Below are 10,956 nucleotides of genomic sequence, written 5' to 3'. Positions count from 1 at the left end.
ACGTGGACCTCGCGGCTCTAACAAGCGTGCACAGGACAGAGACTGGGACGAGCTGAGGCCGGACGCGCCGCGGGTCCGCCCTCCGGGCAGGGATGTGTCAGCCTGGCGGAGACGGGGGCCCGGGACCCGCCGCAGCTGCAGTGCGTCTGGGACGCACGGCTTGGGCGGCGCAGGCGCGGCCCGGGCGATGGGCGGGTGGGCGGGGTGTAGGGGTCTAGAGCCCGGGGCAGGTAGGCCCAGCCCCTAGGTCACTCCCGGGAGCAGGTCTTGAGCGCGTTCCCTGCCTGGCTCCGCGCTCCGCGCTGCGACCCGGTTAGTGTCGGCCTCCCTCTTCCCCGGCGCTGCGCCCGCAGGCTGAGTGAGTACCTCTGGCGCTCCTGTCTGTCCTGTCTTCCAGGGCACCGCGAGCAGCCCCCCTGTGCCCGCCCCGGACAGCCCATGGAGAGGGCGCCCCGCAAGGCCTCGGCTCAGTGCTTTTTTTGGGCAAGAACTCACGGTCAACACTGTTGCTTCTAAATTTTGCCTGTTTAGACAACATCCCAAGAACTGAAAGTTCCAAAATAGTTCTCCATATCATTTATTATCTTTTTTAGGGGGGCGGGGGAGGGGCGGACTAGGCCGTGGGGAGAGTAGGGGAGATTTGATCCAATGGAAACAGTAAATACTTTAAATTAGCGTATTTATGGTCTAGTTTCATCATTCAAAGCTGTCATCTTTTATTCCCTTGAACAAATATGACCTGAAGTTAGACTCAGTGAAAAAACAAAGACCATACTGAGGGTAAAATATAGAGGGGTCTCATTAGACAAGCAGACCTAGTTTAATGGAATAATCCTGTTCAGCTGAAACTAGAACTGGTTAACAAAATGGTAGGATAAGTCGTTTGAAAGTTTAAAAAATAAGTTCCCATTGTCTCTTGCCTGCATCTAGGGTTAATGTTGACATTATATGAAAATAAAGTTTACGTTAACTTTGCTAATTGTGTTAAAACCCTGGCACTGTGCATATTTTACTGAGAGATACTTATCAACAGTTCAGTGAATGTAACCTATTTGGAAGAGGAGAATTGGGGGGGGGGGCAGGGAAACGGGGATAAGGAAACTTTTCTGAAGTAGTTTACAGGTTTGGCAATTAGTTTTCTAAGCTACCTTGATAAAACTTTAGTTTCATGTATGATAGAGTAAAAGGAGTCTGAAGATTTGTGTTGGAGTTTTGCTTACTAATGGTGTGGTCTAAGACAAGTAACTTCACAGTTTGGGAGCAGTTTCCTCAGCCTTAAAAGAGTGTCAGTGGTTTGATTAGCGGGAATACGCTATATAACTGTTTTTCAGACTGTACATGCATATTCGGCTTCCCCACCCCTAACGGCTCGAGGTGGGACAGGGTGTTTCCAGGTGATTCTGATCATGATCTTTTCCTCTTCCCTCTCCATCAGGAGACCCTTGAATACTCCTAGACCAAAGGCTGGGTAAGTTATCTAACTTTATAAACTGTTGAGTATTTGATTTTTCTGCCAAAGATTTTTCTTTAGTCATAATTTTTTTTTCTTAAGCAAAAAAGTAGTAAAACGTAAGTTTAAACTGGGTAGAGTGGTGAATAATTTACCTTTGAGTTGTATTTGAAATGTTGTTTAGTTGAAATATTATGTCTAAACATGAGTGTGGCACATACGTGTTAAATTCACTGTGTGTGGGCCTAGATGTTTAAGAATGAATACTTTGAAAGTCTTCCTGGGTTACATGAAAATAGCTTATACGCTAATTAAACCTTTAATTTCTAATTTGGTTCACTTGTATCTCGGACTGCTTGGATGAGTTCCTCTAAAAATTAGACTCACCTGAGTCCCTTCTTTGCCCTAAGATGTACTCTGTTTTCCCTGATTTCGCTAGAATTTACCTTGAATCATTATCTGTGATGAATTTCTATTTCGAGTACTTAAGATATTTTATCATTAAATAAAATAATTAATTATAGTAATTAATATATAAATTATGTAAGTTAATCTTTTATATGGTTGCTATAATATATACATTGTAAATATACTTGAAGGTGAGTGTAATATAAAATTTGATGTCTGATTAGATCATGACTATACATATATCCATGGTATTTTGAAGGATTGGGGGTTTGCTACCTCGTTTTCTGGTGTATATTAATAATTCGAGTTGAGATCTCAGCCCTAGATGAGGTGTTATTTGAAATTGCTTGGGTTGGATGGATAGTCTATGCAGATCAGATTCTGTAAACCTCTTCATCAGGTATTTCCAAGGTTACGGTTGGGAAAATTCTCCCTTTTCTCTTTAACCTCTAAGATATCATAACATGTGTTAAACATTGGAGAATTTCAACTGAGGAATACAAGAATTGTGCCCATGTGTTGCGTACATTTCAAGGCAGATCTACCCCACTCACATAAGACTTGGAAACAAGATAGTGAAAATGTAGTTTTCAATTGAGTTTATCAGTTACTAGGAAGATATATTAGGGGTAGCTAGAGGTTTGATGAGGATGTTGAGATCTGTGGAGAGGCTTGTTTGGGTCAAGTTAACAGTGCTTTACCCATTTCCTATGGAGGAATGAAACGAGAGCCTTTTTGAAGAAGGGGAATGTTTCCCCCTCACCTGAAATCAAGTTGGAGAAGGTTCAAAGTATCCATTCATAGGGCTTGGTAATGTTTCTTGGAGTTTTGGAGATTAACACATGTGCCTGAAAAGATGAGACAAATGCACCTGCCTGAGCACAGAGAGTTAGGAAGCTGCATTAGGAGTAAACTGCAATGACATATGTAGTGGGGGAAGGATGTATAAATTTGACTGTTGATTCTTGGGAAGAAGTTGGCCTGAAGCCATTTTGAAAGTTTTTCTAACCAAGAGGATCAAAGGTGGACCTCGGGAAGTGAGTGGAAGCCACCAGCAGAGAGGAATATTTCATGTCAGGTCAAGTTCAGTGTTCAGCTGGATGTCCTTTGAGAAATGGACAAATGTGTTCCTTCTCCCCAGTCAGGATTTGTCCTCTGTCACCCAGAGGACTCTGCCTGTACATGACAGTGGTCCCTTCCCCTTCCCCCATGTGACCCCTAAGGAGTCACAGTATAGTGAAGGGGGAAGGACGAGGAGAAGAAAGCACTAACCCGGTCACCCCTACAGGCTTCTTAGTCTGAGATAGGGTCAGGCTGGGAAAAGCGGAAGTTTCACCTTTCTATGAAGTTTGAGATTTTGATTATTATGTTAAGTGGACATTTTAACTAGTGAAATGAAATTATTCTTTTGATTAAAGGGAACTGGAAAGCTGTGGATACTTCCTAAGGTTTTATCCAGAAGCAGGGAAAGAACTAGCCCAGAGAAGGTTGAAAGACAGTGGGAGAAAGTTTTTTATGCTCACTAAGGAGCCTAACTTCTTTAAAGAAACAGTTATTCCATAATTGCTTTGTCTCTGGCTCAGCTGTGGGATCTTGGCCAATGTGCTTAATCTGTCCAAAGCTTTGGTTTCTATATCAGTACCTGAGCATAATATTAGTACTTACCTCAAATCTTATAGTGAGAAACAGATCTTATTAACACAGTGCCTGACACAATGTAAGCAAATAATATGTTATTAATACTTTTGATTTTTACACAAATGTCCTAACTCCTAGTTCAGTATTGGGCTCAGTTAGGTGCTCATTCATCTATTTAGTTGAATTACCAGAATGACTGGGCTGAGGCAATAGAAATCAACAGATTTCTGAGCCTGGGCTAGAAGAAAGTGGTGACCAAAAGCATAAACTTATCTTGATTCCTTTATTCTGGCTGCTGTTCCCAGATGTGAGGAAGGAAGCTTCAGCTTCCCTAATCAGTCTTTTTTGACTCCTTTAATAGTAAACACAATAAAACAGCTTCTTAAAGATACAACTAAACATGTAGCTATGAAAATAGGGGCACAAATCAGGGACTCTATGGGCCATTTATATAAAATAGTTTTAGGGGAAAATTAAAGAAGAAAGATTCTGGTAAAGTTCAAAATGGAGTCCAATTGTTGAAGGCAGAGCTAATATTTGAAGGTCAGATTGCACAGATGTGTAAATCCAAATGCCAGTTAATTATTTTCAAATAATCCAACATCAAAGGCACATGTGGCTGTGGATAGTATGTAAACATTTGAAATCTCAGAACCACTGCTTTGGCTTTAAACACTGGGAAGGTGTTTAAATGGTACTTGAATGGTGACTATCCGAGAAGTAGTATCACTTTTGCTTTCTTTGACTTTGTAACTTCCAGTGGTCTGAGGAAAATAAACCAATGTATTATGAAATTAAAGACAAATACTAAATTTCAGAGGAGTGATACAGGTTTAGGAAGGCTCTAAAAATGTGCAGATAGGTTTTGATAATCTCATAAACAAAAAGGCTTGGCTTAGCTTTGGCCTTTTTCTTAACTTTTAGTAAAATTATACAAATAAGTATCTGCATGCCAGGGAAAATAACCTCAGTTAATAAAACATCCAAAACAGAAGGCATCCAACTCACTATGACTTGTTCAACCACACAAATTGAGCTATAGTATATATATAAAAAAATGAATATCCGTGGTGCATTTTTCTGTTCTTTAAAAGAAGAAAAAGTACCTAGCTCTTTGATCTTCTTGTCTCTAGTCTCTTACCTTTTTAAACATGGTTTCAAGGATGCTTATTTCTCCATAAATATGTAATCAGTAGGATCTGACAAAATAACTTTGTGCAACTCCTTGTTCATTTTCCCTCCACAGCTTCATAGCTCTTAAATTAGAGATTAAAAAAAAAAAAAAAGAAAAATTCCAAGGGTGGGAGGCAAAGGATCAGTGCAAATCCATCTGAAGTTGAAAGAATATTTTGATATTTTTAACTAAGTGTCCATATTGGGATGTACAGTATCATTATCTTCTCATAGAATAAACTACTGCTTTGAGAAAATAACCCAAGTTTTGGAGAGCAGTAAATATTATAATTTTAGTGAAAATGTTGTTATAAATATAGAGTTCCATATTTTAAAACTTAGTTCTTTCCTGTACCCATCTTGTCTTCTGAAATTAAGTGTTAAAACAAGCTTGGAAAGTAATTTTGAGTTGATGGTGTATTCACAGGTCATGTAATCCTACTCCCCCATTTTATAACTGAATCTTAGATTAAGGTTCTGCATCAACTGGTAGGGCTGGGAAGATTAAAACCTTCACATACATCTTTAATCTCCATGATAAAAAGCAGTCCAAGAAAGTTAAGATTCTGTGGCAGTGTCTTGTTTTTGTTTTATTTCAAAGGTTTGATTTTTTTTGTGTGTGGGTGGGTCAGTTTTACATAAGTGAGGATAGCTTAATTTGGTACAAATATTAGTCTTATTCAATGAAGGAATAGGAAATAATATTTTAAAATCATTTGTGTAAATTATCTTAGTTTAGAGGTATAAAATCATAGTTCAAAAATGTGAGAGAACATTTATCTGGAAAAAGCCACAGGAATTATTATTAATAATCCTTTCCTTCTTTAGTAGATTATGGCAGTCTTTCTTAAAACTCTCATTTTTTTCAACATTTTCTAGATTCTAACTTTTGTTGAATTAAAAAAAAAAACAACACAATTCTTAAGGAATTTGAACCAGCTTTCTTGTTTTGATTATTCAGTTATTTTTAATAGTGCTGATTTTACAACTTTCAGTGCTTGATGTATTAAATATTTTATGTTCTGGTTTATATATTTGAATGTTCAAATTCTGGTAAACTCAAGTAGTTCTGAGTTACATGGTGTTTGTCAAATTTTTTAACTACTTGGCATACAATTTTTCTTAAATAGCTTTATAGGTGTTTACTGAATTATATTATAGAAATAATTGTTTATTCATTTATAATCTACATGATACTATAGATGTATAGAAATTCATTTGCCAATAAAAATCCCACCTGTGAGAATTTTTATAGATAGGAAAATAATTGTTTAATAAATGATAATGAAATTGGCAATCTGTTTGAAAGGAATCAGATTGTGGTTGAATTAAATCATTAATTATTTTAACTCTAGGCTGTATTTAAACTATAATTAAAGGATATTAAACTTGTTAACTTGAATGATTTATAAGACAAATGATTGTGCTAACACTTGTTACTGAAATCAATACATTTTGGTATAAAGTAATGAGTAAAATAACCACTCCATTTTCTTTAGAAGCACTTGAGTTTTTATAAGGTTTAGAAATTTCACAAGTATTCATCCACTCTTCAAACTCCTTTAATTAAATTTCTCTTCAATCACCATGATTTAAAGTAAAACACCTTTTGCATTGGGTAAAAAATGATGCCCTTAATTTAATCAGCCATGTGACAGACTTGATGTGAAACCAGGTAAGTAACAATGAAAGCTGCTATTAGCGATAAATATAAAACACACTGAATAGTTTCACAGGAATTTTCATCTGTTTAATGTACAGTGATGTTAGAATCATTGGGAGTATTTGAAGGAAGATTTGGGTAATAAAGGGTAGATGGTAGTTCATCCATGTTGGTTCCTGGAATTGGCTGTAAAATGCATCATGAAATAAATTTCTCCCATTTGCTATTTTGTCCCTAGGTAGCTTTGATATTGTGCATGAGAATACCAGGCTGAAATAGTGGGACTTAAGTACTTAAATAGGTGATTCAGAATCAGATATTAAGTATAGGAGTATGGAGCATCTGTAAATATTTTAAACATTGTGGCTAATATATCATAATATATTTAATGCATGACTGAAACTGGGTTGTCTTCTAGTAACAGTTCAAGAATCCAGAGTTGGATTTGGTTCTTTTAAAATTACATTGTCATTGACTTGTAATAAATGTTGTTGATTTATCACAAAACAATATTCTTGCTAGCATAAATCATTATCACCATGATAGTACTTTCAATCACACACACACTAGAGATTTGATATTCTTACATGTTTGGAGGATGTTGCACTCTTGATTTAAACAAAACTAGCCCATTAATGGTGACAAATGTGGTTTCTGGAGCCGGACTGACTGCATGCAAATCTTGGCTTCACCATTTCCTAGCCATGTGATTTTTGAATATATTAGCTATCCTCCCTGCAGTTGAGTTTGTAAAGTGACATATTTATACATCTTCAATGCCTTGCTGTGAGGGTTGAATGACTTAATATATATAAAGCACTTAGAATATTGCCTAGCACATTTGAATTACCCACAAGTATTAGCTACCAGCTAGTTTCCCCCCTGCCCTTTTTGTCCTGCTGTAGTGCTTTTCAAATTATTTTTTGCTAAATTCTCACCTCTTGCTTTCTCCTGCTAGATTCATATCTGTTGGGTTTATGGAAGGAACTAACTTCTGTAAGACTAAATTATGTGTGTATGTGGTTATGTAAATATATGTAAAGGTGTGTGTGTATATGAGAGTCAGATAAGTAATATTTTGATGGACAATATATCAGAAGGATTTATAGGGTTTCTCTTTACTCTAAAGAGCCATATTCTTGTTAGAGGCAATTGTGTGGACTGTTCTACATATGTACTTAAACACAGTGTTTACAAACTTTGTTCAGGGACCGACACAGGACATGCACACCTATCATTGTGTATATTAGATCACTTGTTCCGAAAATTCTTGGAAGATTCCTTTAATGACGACAAAGCTGTGAACCATAACATGATAGGCAAGGAATTTTTCCCCAAAGGGTACCGAGAATTCAATGTGGGAAGCTTCCAGTTTGGTGGTTAAGATTGACTGAAGGTTGCTTTTGCTACTTAATAGCTGTGTAACCTTACACAAGTTACTTAACCAGAACTCCCTCTTTAAAATGGCTTGAATTTTACATTTCTCATAATTCATATAAATGCTTTAGTATAATTCAGACAATGTTGCTTATAGTTTAAATGATTAAAACAGGAGCTGGCAAAGAGTAAACAGTGGAATATAAGATTGGGGTTTTACATCTAACTCTACCAATTGTCTCAAATGTTTGCTTTTGTTTTACAAAGGGAACTAAGGAAAAAAAAAAACCCCCACAATTATTTCCTCCTAGATGAACAGTTCTCTAAGAGCATCTCTAGTAGTGGACCAATACAGCATCTTTATATATGAACAAGAGTTTTTTTTTCAATGAAAGTAGCATTTGCAAAACAGCTTGTGTTCACTTTAATTTGGAAACAATAAAAATTAATGTCAAGGTGTAAAATTAGGTTGTATCCCACACTTGAAATATTTTTTGATAACTTAAGCAAAAACCTCAATGTCGCATGATCTATCCTTTCCGTAAGTGTCTATTTACTTCTCAGTTGTTTTTTTACAGAATAATCTTCTTAATCAGCTCAACAATAATGAGAAACTGCTTTGGTCTTCAATTTTGGTTCGATTGTGGAAACAGCCTTGGAAGTATCAGTTCTAGATATACCTAACCACATCTTGTCTTGCCACAATCTAAACAAAATGAACAGACTCTATAATAAGAATAAATTTCTTATTATAGGATAAAGCAATTTATGACTTCCCCAGTGGCAGTTTGAAAAAATGTTGAGACTTTGGAAGATCTGTTAATCTGGGAAAAATAAAAGGACATGCTTATATCAAAAATATGTGCCCTTGAAGTTAATGTCAGCAAATGAGCCCCCCAATCAAACCCCAACCCAGAAAACTTTGTTTTTTTAATAAAAGGTTGACAAAATAGAAAAGTTTTGTTCTCCAAATATGCAGGTCCACATTTTATTAGTTTTTCAGAACATTAGATAATAGACCCATGTAAAATGAAAGGAAATGTGTCAGCTAAAAATGAAGACTTCTGAATGAGCAATTATTAAAGCTTTCATCCTCGTGACGGGACAGCTGCAGGGTTAGAGGCTCACACTAAGTCACTCAATGCTTACAGAATACCCAGTGTGTGCCGAGTTCTGAATAGTGCAGCAACATCTATGGAATATATTGAATAATCACAAGTCTCCTTTTAGGCATAAATTATTTTACATTGCCCAAGGATCTTTTCAAACAAGTAGAGGATATTATAAAATCAAGCATTTACTTGAAATCGGCTTTACTATTTGAAAACAAAATTTATTTGTGAGCTCTACTTATAACTGTACACAGTGATTATTATGAAACTCCTTTCAGTTAAATAAAACAAATGTTAAAGGCTTTATACAGTATTCTCTCTTAGAAATACAAAATCTTTTAGAAACACGTTATAAGGCATCTTGCCAGAGCAGTGATATTTAAAGGTGGTTATAACAACTGCAGATACCTAGGGAGCTGTAAAGACAGTTAAGTTATTATATGCACATTTTAAACCACATTCTGCCAAGAAGGATAAAAGCTTAAGGGAAGAGTGTTTTGTTTTTTTTTCCCTCTTTTTTCAAAGGTGTGTGCTTGTAGGAAATGGAGAAAATCAATAAAAATTTATACTCATGAAAGACATGCCCAACATTGCCTTTTTTTTCTTCTCCTTTTCTGCATTTGTATTGGACTGTAGAAAGACAAGGGAGTAGGAATGAGAATGGAATAATCTTCTGGCAGCTGGGAGTTGTACAGACTAGAGAACAAGGAGAGAAAAGCCTTCTGTCATTCAGGACAGAGCAAAATATAAAACTCAGATTCTGAGATTAAGTAGAGATGAGAATGGTGTACAAGGTATTTATCTCTTAAAGAAAAAATTTCTCTATAAAATTATATAATTTAAAAGTTAAAAAGATCCTGTGCTTAAAACTATGGAAAACACAGAAATAAGTTAACTATTTCAAGGGCAGACAAACATTAATTTTACTTCTTTGAACAGATCCTTACATGTTGCTAATTTGAAACACTTTTGCAATAGCATTTTAAACTAATGATTAGCAAGGAAGTAATAAACTCTCAATTTACTCTATATTTGTCCTCTGTAACTTTGTATCCCTTGCTTCCTAATAAAATACCATTCCTTTTAGGCCCCATTGCTCTTAAAAAACTGCCACTGTTCATTTTTGTCTTTTTACTGTTAAATCTATTGGGGACATTCTCTACGCTTTTCTGGGTATTTAATTTTTTATGTATCCTATTACCTATGTTTTACAAATATGGCTTTTTTTGCTTTTTAAATGATTGAGCACACAAGTCTCCTTTTTCTCCTTTTTTCAATTTTATTGTGATATAATTGACAAAATTGTAAAGATATTTAGAGTGCACATTATGATATACATTGAGAGGATTCCTCCCTGTCTAGTTAATTACTACATCCATCGCCTCACATATTTATCTTTTTGTGTGTGAGAACATTTAAGTTCTCCTTTCTTAGCAAATTTCAGTTATACAGTAGTGTTATACAATAGTGTTATCAACTGTAGTCACCATGTTATATATTAGATCCTCAGATCTTATTCATCTTATAGCTGAAAGTTTGTGCCCTTTTACCAACATTTCCTTATTTCCCCCAGCCCCTAGCAACCACTTTTCTACTGTTCTATGAGTTTGATTTTTTATTTAGATTTTAAATATGTGATGCCATGTAGTATTTGCCTTTCTGCTTCTGACTTGTTTCACTTAACATAATGCCTCAGGGTCCATCTGTGTTGTTGCAAAGTGCAGGAGTTGCTTCTTTCTCATGGCTGAATAATATTCCATTCTGTATATACACCACATCTTATCTCTTCATCTGCTGATGGGCACTTAGGTTGTTTCCATATTTTTTCTGGCTATTTAAAACATCTCTAAAGGGTAGGATTAAGTTCTGCCTCTTTGATTTTGTCCTTTAAATATTTTCTGCTGCAGCCCTCACCCCTTTCACTAATTAAATTGTGAATAATTAAGTTAAATAATTAAATGATTATTAGCTATGAATACCTCTTTTTTGATTTACAATTATAAAAGAACTCTAACCTGAACGCAGCTCTCTCAGGCATGGATACTATATTCCACTTCTCCTATGTCTTTCAGTGCCAACAATAGTGACAGACACAGCATTGGAAATAGAAATGAGGGCCAATCACTGTAAAATTA

The 10,956-nt window shown here is 35.9% G+C and overlaps 1 protein-coding gene across 1 annotated transcript in view; it reads left to right on the top strand.

Annotated features, from left to right (window-relative positions):
* Positions 1-266: 266 nt before the first annotated feature.
* The window catches only part of THSD7A (thrombospondin type 1 domain containing 7A), a 741,583-nt gene continuing 730,893 nt past the window's right edge, over positions 267-10,956 (top strand). The window contains exons 1-2 of the mRNA XM_036863122.1: positions 267-358; positions 1,436-1,468. The gene's annotated coding sequence lies outside the window, so the exon portion shown is untranslated. The remainder of the gene's footprint in view (positions 359-1,435; positions 1,469-10,956) is intronic.

Source organism: Balaenoptera musculus, chromosome 9, assembly GCF_009873245.2.
Source record: "Balaenoptera musculus isolate JJ_BM4_2016_0621 chromosome 9, mBalMus1.pri.v3, whole genome shotgun sequence".
Lineage (NCBI taxonomy): Eukaryota > Metazoa > Chordata > Mammalia > Artiodactyla > Balaenopteridae > Balaenoptera > Balaenoptera musculus.
The sequence above is the reverse complement of the archived record's forward strand: the minus strand, read 5'-3'. Positions and strand labels throughout refer to the sequence as shown.